Raw genomic sequence first — 12,780 nt, 5'->3', positions numbered from 1 at the left:
GTGATAGAGCAAACCAGACAGATCTCTCATGAGGATTTCAATTATGCTCTGTAAATTCTCCAATATTTCTTCTGCTTTACTTTTACAAACAAACTGGTGTTTTTAAAGGAACTCTGCCACCAAAGATATTCTCATTTCAATGAGTAACTATATAAACAAACGCATGAGCACATTTCTTAAATATGAGTCATTATACATAGGCAGCTGTCAATGTGAGGCTGTTGCTATCAATTAGGATGCCCAGACTGCACCTCACCATCTGAATGCATGAAACTCGCAAATTCAATATGAGCCAGCATCTATTAAATAGTTTATAACTTCCACAATTTTAACATTTGGATTAAACAACTGTTCAGCTACCCAGACTTTACAGAGTTCACCTTGCAGTACTTATGACAGTCTGCGTCAAAGACAGACCTTCAGCACTATTGTAAATTTTTCATTAAATTTGGATAGCTGGAACTTTTCTTGTCTCAGTGCTCTTCTGGTGAGAAGCTGCTCCACTGCCATTTGGAGACCAAACCAATCATGAGCACATGTGAAAGGTTATACAAAACTTAAAGGAACAAGCTGAAATTCTCCAGGAGGGCCGCAATTACCCACATCCTTCATGTTCTCCAAATCCAAATATACAGATGAGAAAAAAAGAATCTCCTTTTTCAGTAATATTCCTGTTTTGAATTCCACAGCAACGACCGGAGAGGAATTCCATGTGCCAGGTGAAAATGTACTATTACCCTTTATTTGTTTCAAAAGTGCTGTCTGACATTGCTCTTGTATGGTGAGTAATTCAGAGTAATTAGAGTTTATGATCATATATGATTCTCTTGTTTTCCCCCCTGGTGTCACTTTTCCATTTGGGAATTCTAGTCTCTGGTATTCCTGCTGCCCTTTTCTACACCTTCTGTTGCCCTGTCTATGGTGGACCAATTAGGAAGACAAAAGGTGCCCAAGGTATGAGCACATCTACAGTTTAAAGAGGAGCAAAATTGTGTTTTCTGTCTTGTTTATATCTCCTTTCCTAGTAATTGCCAACTTTCTGTTTACCTTCCGAGTGCTCAGCTGTTGAGAGATATCTGATCTCTTTTGGACTTCAACAAAACTTTAGACATTGTCTCTCACAGCATCTTTCTGGACAAAATGTCCAGCACACAGCTAGATAAATACATCAAGAGATGGGTGAGCAACTGGCTCATGGGTCAGGCACAAAGGGTTGTAGTGAATGGCGTAACATCAGATGGTGATCTGTCTCTAGTGGGGTTCCACAGGGTTCCACCCTCAGCTCTCTGCTCTTCATCTTCATTTATGACCTGGACACAGGACTGGAAAGGATATTCAGCAAGTTCACAGCTGATACAAAACAGGGAGGAGCTGTTCACTCCCTCGAAGGCAGGGAGACCCTGCAGAGATGCCTTGACAAATGAGAGGCCTGAGCAATCACCAACCACATGAAGTGCAACAAGGGAAAGTGCCAGATTCTGCACCTGGGATTGGGCAGTCTTGGATGCGCGTATAGACTGGGGAATGAGAAGCTGGAGAGCAGTGTCATGGAAAGGGACCTGGGGGTCCTGGGCAATGACAAGGTGAATCTGAGTCAGCAGTGCCCTGGCAGCCAGGAGGGCCATCCCTGTCCTGGGGTGCATCAGGCACAGCATGGCCAGCCAGGCAAAGGAGGGGATTGTCCCACTCTGCTCAGAACTGTGGTCTCCTCACCTAAAGTTCTGTCTGCAGATCTGGATGCCACAGTATAAAAAAGACATGAAGCTGTTAGAGAGCATCCAAAGGAGGGCCACAAGGATGGTGAAGGGTCTGGAGAGAGGAAGCCTTGCAAGGAGTAGCTAAGCTCTCTTGGGCTGTTCAGCCTCGAGGAGACTGAGGAGAGACCTCATTGTAGTCTACAACTTCCTTGTGAGGGGAAGCAGAGGGGCAAGTACTGATATCTTCACTGTGATCAGTGACAGGGCTGAAGGAAATTACATGAAGCTGAGTCAGGAGAGGTTTAGGTTGGATATCAGGAAAAGGTCTTCACCCAGAGGGAGGTTGGGCAATAGAACAGACTCCCCAGGGAAGTGGTTACAGCACCAAGCCTGACAGAGCTCAAGAAGTGTTTGGACAACACGCTCAGGCACGTGGTGGGGCTCCTGGGGATGGTCAGGAATTGGACTTGATGATGCTTGTGGGTCCTTTCCGATTCAGCTAATTCCATGATTCTGTGTTTCTATGAACTAGTGACTGTAGCCATCTTTCACGTGAGGTCACTTGACTTAAGGCTGCAGCACCTTCCCATTGAAGAACAGGTTGGTGGATTGCCAGAAAGCAGAGAAATTCAGGGCATATAGGCTAGTGAATTTGAACTGAATAGAACAGAGAAATTTAAGTCTTCAAACAAGGGTTATACAATACCCTGTGAAAAATTTTCACTCAAAGTTGATAATGCCATTGTCGTTTGCTGATGAAATTAACTTCCTCAGAAATAAAGGTTTTCACTCTAGGGTGAACAGAGTCCTACTAGGAGAACAGTTCAGCATCATCTCCTCCCATGTAGGTCCAACATGGCAAATCCTGCAGCTCTGGTACACTGGTGTTGGTGAACTCAGACCATTTCTATCCCAGCATCATAAAGAATCCTTCATTTCTGAAAAACCAGAGGATATGCTTAATGAAGTAGAGGACGTAAACTGACAGGAATGTTGGAAATGAGTGGAGAGGAACTGGTGGATCGCAAGCAGAGTTGGCAGGCAAGGCGGCTGGCCATTAGCCAGAGGGAAATAGAGTGGAGCAGAGTGTTGGCTGTGGCCAGCTGGTGAAAACAAAAATGGAGCACAAGGAAGTACTAAAATCACAAGCTTAGGCAAGACAGAATTTGATGTAGAAACTCAAGTTACTCTTGAAGCAATAAACCTTAAAAAAATAACCAACCCTGCCAGCCCCATACGTTATAGTAAGTTGGTGAGACATAGAAAATCCCTTGGCCTCCAAGGCCTGTAAGCAAGTCCAGAGAAGTGAAAGTTTTTTCAGGAACAAAGACCAGACATAAAACAGGAGAGGAAAAAACAAAATGCTTTTACAGAAGGACTCAGAGCCTAAATTTTCCCTGGTTTGCCTTTCATCATCAATTAGAAAAAGTAAATTTTAAGTTCTTCTGAACAAATAACATTTGCAATGCAAATGTGCATTGATATAAACAGCCATGCATTTAAGAAATTATGGCATTTTCCTTTTCAATGCCAAGTTCCAGTCCCTCCCACCCTACAATGTTTTCTCTCAGTAGCCTGCTACCAAAATCACTAAAAATGTTATACATAAAAATTTTAGATTTTCCAGTACATTTGTGCAATGTGAAGTTCTGCTAAAACTGGCAGAAGCCTTGCCTAGCTAAGAATTAGGATATGTCAGATCCGTTAATACTTCCATAGTTCTTCTTTGGGCATTGTCGTCTCCTGACTAGTTGAAATCTATTATTTAACTTCATAAAAACTCGTGTCTTGTTGAATTCTGTTATTTCACTGAAGGAATCCACATGTTCAAATCATGCTTTTTTACTGGTTTGCAGAGAGGGGGTGGCAGGGTGTGCATGTGTATATGCATGAAACAAAATGGATTATGAATTTTAAAATTGCCAATTATGTTGCATCATACAGCTCAGAGCACTGGCACAATGATGAACCCCAATCCAGATTTTTCAGCTTAAATGGCTTTACATTCAAGCAAGCAAATTAACCATAAAATAAAGGGGGGGTTTTACAAAATATCCCAAGAAAGAATAAACTGCAGATAATAAGCACCAATCTGGTGTTGAATGCTGCCCAAGATACCAATTGTTTTAAGTCACGACAAAGACAGCTGAATGCTCATCTTGTGGGTATAGAGCATGGATGATTGCTTGCCATGAGTATCTTCTCTCACAAATAACAGTTTTTTCGCTCTTAATTTTCTGCTAAATTGGAAGCTAACTGCTTCCCACATTGTCGTCGGAGCACCTGCAGCTGTGCTGGATTTCTGCGCACCATTTCTTTTAGGTAAAACAGCACTCCACTTCCTTGAGCTCATCATTATGTTTATGTCTTCCTTTCATTGCACTGCCGCACTAATGATTCAGGCAGGCTGGTCAGTCATTAAGTGACAAGCAAATGATACCATATGCAACGTGTGACTAATCGGTCTGAACAAATGAAATCACAGACTTGCTTTTCCCATCATTCATTTCACAAACAGTAGCAATGTGGTGCACAGCAGGTAGTTCAGTTAAAACCAGCCTTGTAAAACAAATTTCCCGCAGCCGTTTAAGTGCACTGTGATGGATTCAATGCTTTAGCAACCAGACCATGCCCAGGGGAACCAGGGATGGTTTGGGCGAAGGGAAGTAGGGAGGAGGAGAAATGCTCTGTTACATACATTACAGTAATTAAAGGTTTAGTTACCTTATTGGTTTGGGTATTTTGTTTGTATGGATCACAGAAATGACTACTGGATTACCAAACCCAAAACATACATAACATACCCAGTGCTTATCAAGACAGAATACACAGCTCTTTAACTAAAAGTTCCCCAAAGATGCATATTTTATGTAGATCTAAGCAAAATTATCTCTGATAGCTATAGTGGGAAGTCATACATATGCAGAAGTAGAACTTATGCATTTGTTTCTCTGTGCCCAAAATGCCTTTCACTTATTTTAATGAGATAATTTTCCCAGCAACACCAGTATTAAAATATTTAATATTGAATGTATTTAACACTTACATTAAAAAAAAATTCACCCCAGTAAAGTTAAATGTACAAAAATAATGCCATCTGCTATCTTTAAATTTTTGCTAATAATAAATGAAGGCCCTGAGTAGTTAAAGCCATTTCCTAAGTGCCTAGATGAACTGTTTTATTTTTATTGTGGGTATACACTAGTTCAGAGTTAGGTGCTGCCCGTATCTCACTGAGAAGGTAACGAAAAATAATTTTGAGCTTCTTATATTAACTTCTTCAGCAAGAACATGAACAGCCATCTGTCCTAAGTCTGTTCTTCCCATCCTTTACTCAACACTACTTTTCGGAGTTGAAAAAACCCCAAGAATAAAAAGAAGTCAAACCAATCTATTTTTTTGAGGCAAATAAACCAAGAAAATCCAAGAGCACGGTAAAAGGTAGAATAGAGATACCACTCACTTAACCCACCGAATCAAGGCTTTGAGAAGTTACAGTCATAGTTAATGAGAAGACACAGGACAAATTTCTTAAGTTGCTCATGTACCATTGACAGGAGCCTAGATAAGATAGAACAGGACTCATTCATCTTCCAGAGTACATGTCACTCCACAGGTATTTCTCAAACCTCGTGGAAATATTTGCATAATTAGAATGCAAAGCCAATTCTTAACGAGGATCAAACTGTCAAAGGGTACCTCCTTTTGACCTTCTTTGTCAAAGTAGCTTTGTGGGTTTCTGAGTCACTGACAGTTCAGAGGCTGAAGAGGACGAATGCTGACAGATCCATCCTCCTACTGTAAAAACACACAGTGAGAGCAGTTGGCAGTTTTTGCACATCACAGTGGATGACCACCTTCCACAGCATCCTTCTGAGATAAAGAGAGTACAAAGTTGAGCTCATGGAGACAGAGCACTTTGGGTGGTTTGCAAAACAGGGACAAGCAAAGAATATATGCATTTGTATTTATAAATGTGGAAATGAAACATGCAGCATGTCTTTATGAATAGGGATATGGTCCAGCAAAACACTAACTTATGGTAAAACCTTGGAGTCCTGGTGGACAGTGAAAATGTAGATGTCTTTGCAGCATACTACAATTGGCAAAAGGGTAATGTGACCTGTGTGTATTCCAAGAAAGAGCTGTCACAGAGCTGTAGAGAAGTTAGATTTCTTTTTCTTACTGACATACTACCTATCACTCTTTTACAATTTAAGACCCATATTGATGAATTCGTAATGATCAAACAAGTGCCCTGCAGTTGAATCTGCCAGAGAGCACGATCTACATATTCACAGAGCAGATGAAAACCTAAGGTGTTATTTAACAAGCCCTGTAAATATCTATAGGAGAACTGTAAGGACAACCAGAACAGATCAAAACCAACAGCAGTTCAGACAAATATCACCTCCCCAAATGTACCAGACATGGACATCTGGAAAAGAGGTTATGATGACAGGTCAAATTTATACTTTTCTCTATAGTCTCCTGCCTCAAACCTCCTTTTAGTTCAGGGATTTTTTAGTGCCTCATGTTGCTATGCCTTTAACAATCAGACATGGATTTATCTCTCATGAATATGTTCAATGTGCTGTATAATAGTAGCAACAAAGTAGCAAAGATAATAATAAGATCTAAAAGCTGGAAATGGAAACTCAACATATTAAGGGTATGGATTTTGCAGTTGGAGTAACTAAAAATTGCAGTGTTGTAATGAGGTTTGTGGACCACTAATGAATCTTAAATCAATTTGACAAATACCTGCAAAAACTTACTCTACTTTAAAGGGTTGTTTAGGCAACCAGTCATTATAACTTCAAAGTCTCTATATGAGCTGAAGACGTACTGCCTTGGTTCTGTTTATTGATGTCACTCTAGTTCTACATTTTCGACATGCTATCTTGCTAGTGCTACAGTTTGTAAAGATGCTTTTCAGGAATCAAACATTTCTGCAACAGTTGTTTATGGTTTTTGTTTGTTTGTTTTCCCAGAGTCACTGTTCATCGTTTAAGTCATTGCAAGATGGAGGAATAATACCCATTGCCTGTTTCTAACATATTTTTTCTTTATCATGCCCAGAAACGTCTGACACAGGCTATCTCATTCAGGTCATTTTTCTTCAGAGAAAATAAAGGCATGAATATCCCAATTGCAACAAATATGGGATTTCATAGAGGGCCACATGCCATTCAATATAATTTAATGCTTATCTGCATTTATGTTTATCCACATATTTATTGCTATCTAGTACAGATTGCAACAGAATATTGTAGGACACAATAATGTACCTTTTACACATCTTGCATCTCTGAAGAACCTTTTAAATCTTTTATAGAGAATGATAAAATGGGACAACACGAGGTAAAAATAATTGTTAAAACCTTTAAAACCAGCATTGCAAACTAAAAATCAATGCTCAGATATTTCCTAGTGACTTTTGTTTCTTTCTCTATTTTCTTTTAAATACTGCCATTAAAAAAAAGAATTACAATAGAAAATGCCCCCCGTGGCTTTCCGTCAGATGCTATCTTATTTGTAAATACTTTTTGTGGTTTAATTATTCCCTTTGTTGTTATTTTTTCCCTTGGTTAAAGAACAAGCCTCCAAATTGTTCTGTGATCTTTGTATCTATGCAGATGAGATTTGGAAATTAAGGAAACTTGCATTAGCTACATAATTAAGTGCATAAAGAGGTCTGCCATGCGTTTTTGGGTGTTTTATTACTTACAAACACATATAATATGAAACCTTTGGGGGGTTTAGGATTTAAAGAAATGTTTTCGGCAAAAGCCGTACTAACATCAAGTTGTGTGAGCAACTGATAAATTGCTTCTTTAGTAGAAAGGCTTTTAGCTTTTCAGTCCCACTGCTCCTGTCCATTTGGCATTACACCTTCAGCCCTTCCATCTACTTTAATGAAATATACAGCTGTCTTTACTTATGGCTGGTTTTGTACAAGCATCCCTGGAGTGTGCTGTACAAAACTGAGGTCATGAGCAGGAAGATTGTAAAAGGAACAAATCCGACTGTACACCTGGGACTGGGAATGTCACATTGCTTGTTCCTAACTGTTATGAAACCTCTCAGTCCCCACAGAGGCTTTTAGGAGCATTTGAATGCAGAGCTGCTGTGGTACAGTTTGTCATAGAGTTACTGCTGCATTAATCTTGCAAACACATAAGAGAGGAAGTAACAGGCTATTTGATTCTCCTCTCAGTGTGTGCTATCTATATGTGTCAGGAGGTTCAAGGATGAAAGTTAGCCTATTAACACACAAGACATCCTCCTCTTAGAGTGTGTTCACAGGGAGCATTGAACAAGGCATGTGCCTCCTCCAGACAGCCAAAATATTCCTGGATGAAAAGGTATCTTCCCCAAAATCTTTGGAGACAGGACTTGTGAGCATTGGTAAGAAGGATTTTACAAAAATGCCCTCAAATTGTCAGTGGAAACAGAAATGAAAACATAATTTATTTTCACCTGATTGCCCACTTTGATCACAGGCTGCACAGACAACAGTCTTGGTTCCTACAAAGGAAACTGGTTTCAAGGCAAGTGACACTTCATGTGTCTGTCAATATCCAACACAGCCCATCTTCATTTATTTACTTTTCCCACCATGAAAGTGCCATGAATTCTGCTCTGCTCACACATTTGGGGCTGTATCATCAAAAAGATACAGAAATATTGCACATTTTTTATATCCCAGAGGTCAGAAGGGCCAGATGTTTGTTTGAACATAGCTCAGCCATCTATCATGACCCAAATTCCCAACCAAGGAGTGTTCCCTGAGCCCAAGTACTTCACAGGGGAGACAACAAAAGGGAAAAGTAGAAATATTTTAGCACAGACAAAAATGCCAGGAAAACCCTGTCCCTGTTTGATGTGCAGCTCACACAATTTTTCCACTCTCTTGCTGTGCCAGGTGTCTCACTGTCATATTTTCAAACCACTAACAAAAAGTTCAGTGCTGTACCCCAGAGAAATACTTTCATCAGGGCTGCCATTTGAGGAGAAAAATACAGTTCCCCAAACACACATACAGAATCATAGAATTCTAGAATTGCTTGAGTTGGAAGGGACCTTATAAAGATTGCCCAGTTTCAAACCCCCTGCAATGGGCAGGGGCACCTTCCACTTGACCAGGTTACTCAAAGCCCCACCCGAACTGTCCTTGAATACTGCCAGGGATGGGGCATCCACAGCTTCTCTGTGCAGTCTGTTTCAGTGCCCCACCAGGAAGAACTTTTTCCTAATATCTAAACCTTCCCTGTTTCAGTTTGAAGCCATTACCCCTTGTACTATCTCTTCATGCCCTTGTAAAAAATCCCTTTCCACCTTTCTATAGGTAATGAAAAGCTTCTATAAAGTCTCCCCAGAGCCTTCTCTTCTTCATACTGACTACTCTACCTTCCCTGAAGGTTATGTGGACTTTTATCAATACATAGCTTCCTTGCACAGCACTATATGAAATTTGAAAGGTTCCAGAAGTCTTTAGAAATGTAAAAAAATTAACTTGCAAATACATGTGTATTTATTATCTCTCCTAAAAACTGCTTCCTGGCTTTCACTACCACTGGGAAAGTACTAAAAGTGTGTGGGGGGATCATTTCAATCTTAAACGCAACTTCAAATGCATATAGAAAAGATGGGCATTTCTGGACAGATGAAAGTAGATTAGCTCCTCTCCCATTCCTTATGATGCTACTTTTCACTCTCATCAGGCTTTTTCCAAGATACCTCTTTCCCTTAAGTTTTTCTTGTTGCCAATGCCTCACATTGGCAACTCCTCCCAGTTTACTAATCTATTTTCTTCAGTCATTATGGCACCAGCAGATCTCAAAATGCTCTTCTCATGCTCAGATATCCGTGGGGCTCAGGTTTCCCAAGCCATTTTAGCCTAGTTTTCTGAAGAAGGAAGACTGATGCAATTGAAACATTCAGTTACTGCTCAATCCCTCAATTTTACCTCAGGAGTTCTACCTCAGCAATTAAATTTGAAAAAAAATATATATAAAATAAATTTATCATACATTTTCTGAAAAGTTGCAGCTGGAGAGAAGGAACAGTCCGAGGTTATCATCTTCCCTCTCTCCCTGAAAATCTGTTGAGTGAAATCTGTTTTCCATTGGGCTTTTCCTAGCCAGAGTAACCCAGACAAGCTGGCCAGCCTGTGCCCACCGAGAGATGAGCCATGATGGACACAGCCTGATGATCTGAGGGTGCTGAACCCTGGGGAAAGCTGGCATGGGGAGAACCAGGGCCAAGGACAGAGGAGAGGGAGGTTGAGGGTAAAATGGGACATGGGGGAAAGATGCAGGCTCTGTTGTAGTGGACATGAAGGGATTGAAGACAGAGAAATTAACATGGAACTTGCCAATTTAATTAACTGAAAACTGGTTTTTGTTAATTCCACTGTTCACAGAACAAAGTGTTTAACAAAGAAATTGGTATTCAGCAACTCAGTAGTTCTATAATGGTGGTCTGAGGAGAAATGGAAAAAAAGTAAAATTTACTTCAAAAATTGTATTTTGCTAATGGAAGTCTAACTTTAGCCTTATTGGCATCTTTGGCACCTGCAGCCACATTTATTAAGGAAACCATGTCCTCATGCAGAAACTGCCAGCAAAAGGTAGCTCTGCTGCCTAGCTGGAACCCCAGCAGTCAGCACTGCAGGCATTTTGTTCAAGTGAAAGTCTTGGAAGCAGGAACAAGAAACTAATCTGAAAAGTTTTGGGAAAAAATGCAGAACTGGTTGTGATCCTGATGCACTCCCACAGAACATCTTGAAATCACTTTGCAAAAACCTGCTGCTTCAGGGAGGCGTAAGAGGTGTCACCACAAAGATGGGGAAGAAAAAGAATAACCTGTGAGAGGAAAATAAGCACTCTTTCACTGCTACCCTCTTTCTCCAAAAGCAGGGGAAGGGCATCCAGAGGGCTGCCCTCACAGCTTGCTTGGATGAGTTGAGCACAGCCCCAGTGAAGTAATTTTGTGCAGAGAGCACTTGTATTTGCCATTGTTCAGAGGGGTCATTAATCCCAGTAGTTTTGACTTTATGATTTACTAGTGGATAATCTAATTTATAGAATTGACAATATTCTTTAGCAAACTTGCTGTTCTGTGTAACAATCCAATTCCTGGCCTTTCACAAAAAGAAAGCACTTGTTTAGTTTGATTCTTTTTATTTCTCCTAAAGATGGATATATGTATATATATTGCACATATATATGTAAGGTTTTGCATTGTAGCATCTAATTAATAATAATACATCAATTCTTCTGGAAACTGACACAATTTTACCTAAATACTGCAGAATTTCCATACTGCTGGTGTATGACATTTTTAGAGAGCAGCAGGTTGGATCTGAAAGCACATAGCATGGTTTGTGCTGTGTTAAGTACAGAAAATAAACCAAAAGAAGCAGTTCAATTTCCAGTGTTGTCTGCAAACATTGCCCTGCCAAATTGCATGGAAATGGGCAGAAGGTTTGATATGCAATAAGAGAAGGAAAATTCCGTCCAAAATTAGAGATGGCAGCAAAATATCTCTTTATTTTCTCCTGTTTAAAGAAAATACATTGTCCTTGCTTTCCTCCTCCCCACAAAAAAATACCCTTTCTTTTTCTTCTCTCCTGACACCCTTTAATTAATGCTCTTTTTTAGGTGACAGTGGGCTCTGTGGTTGTGTGGCTGAGTGGATGTCTACCCCTGCTGAGGGATGAGGCACCCTGGGGAGCACCAACAAAAACCCCCAGCACCCACCCCGGCTGGGCTCCTATGAATAGCTCACCCTTTCTCTATAAGAGAGGTGTGAGTGCCTGTGTATGCCAGATTAGGAGATGGGGGAGATCCACATGTCTAGATGCAAATACAGAGCATCTCCAGCAAAATTCAGAGTGTTATAGGTGTTGCTAACCCCAAATGGGATGTTACCCTTGCCAGGAAGCTCGTGTGCAAACACTGCCAATGTTTCTCAACCAAGGCCACCAGCACACCAAAACAAAATGAACAGGAGATGCCAAACAGACGTGGAACCTGCTGCCCAGGACCTTTAGGGCTGGCTGGGCATCCACCACCCTCTGTGGGAGACTGTAACCTTGGAGGAGGGAATGGGCCAACAGGGTGTGGGCTGTGTAGCCAGGGAGTGGGAAGAGTCTTGAGTTCCAAAAACTAAATTTCAGCAATGAAAGCATGAAATCCAAAAGACACTGAAATACAAATGTGTCACTGATGCCAACAGAGACTTGATCAACACCCAACTCACCTACACAAATCTGTATGGATTGGTACCTAAAGCTAACACCACATAAAATTTCAGGTAACAGCCACAGCAGTAACTTGCTCCTGACACTGCATCGGATACGTTAACATGAAATATCATTCAAACAATGCTTTCTTTCAATTTTCTTTCAGCTGAATTCTCATCATACCAGGTACACTCAAGAGGGTGCAGGTCACTGAAATAGAGGTAAAACCCAACTAATGCTGTTTGATGTGCAAGGGGACACCTGTTTGGCTGGGGCACAGTGGTGCAAAGCCTTCAGAATTCTAATACATATGAATGAAATTGTGAAGTAATCTACATTTTGCAGTCTGTTAGTTGCAGGAGTATTATCTGGAAAATAAACGTGAACATAGATCCGAACTAGCACTGCTGTAGTCAGTCAAATTACACAGGGAAAAAAAATCCTGAGAGCAGAGCAGAGCAGAGACCAAGTTCTTAGTTTTGCTCTCTTAAAGTTAAGGAAGCATTTACTGACTTGCAAGAACTTTTAGGGATTCTAATCCAAACCTTTTGTCAAGTTTCAGATGGAATAAATGATGTTAACAGAGCAGAGCTGCCCCTGACACCCTGATGCCTGTGTGCTGGAAGAGCTGCATGGTATGGGTTGTGTACACTGAATTATACAGCCCACATTCCCACTGTACCCCGTGTTGTGTCCTGGTGTGTGTTCACCCTGTAACATCCTGTGGGTAGCCGTTCCAACATTGAAACCTTGGCTTAACCTCACGATATCTGATAATTATTACGCTAAATGTGAAGGAATCTGGATGAGTTTCTACTCTTAAACAGAGCT

This window comes from Chamaea fasciata, unplaced genomic scaffold (genome assembly GCF_029207755.1).
Source record: "Chamaea fasciata isolate MVZ Bird 193981 ecotype frontalis unplaced genomic scaffold, bChaFas1.0.hap1 SCAF_1, whole genome shotgun sequence".
Lineage (NCBI taxonomy): Eukaryota > Metazoa > Chordata > Aves > Passeriformes > Sylviidae > Chamaea > Chamaea fasciata.
Note: the sequence above shows the minus strand (reverse complement) of the source record.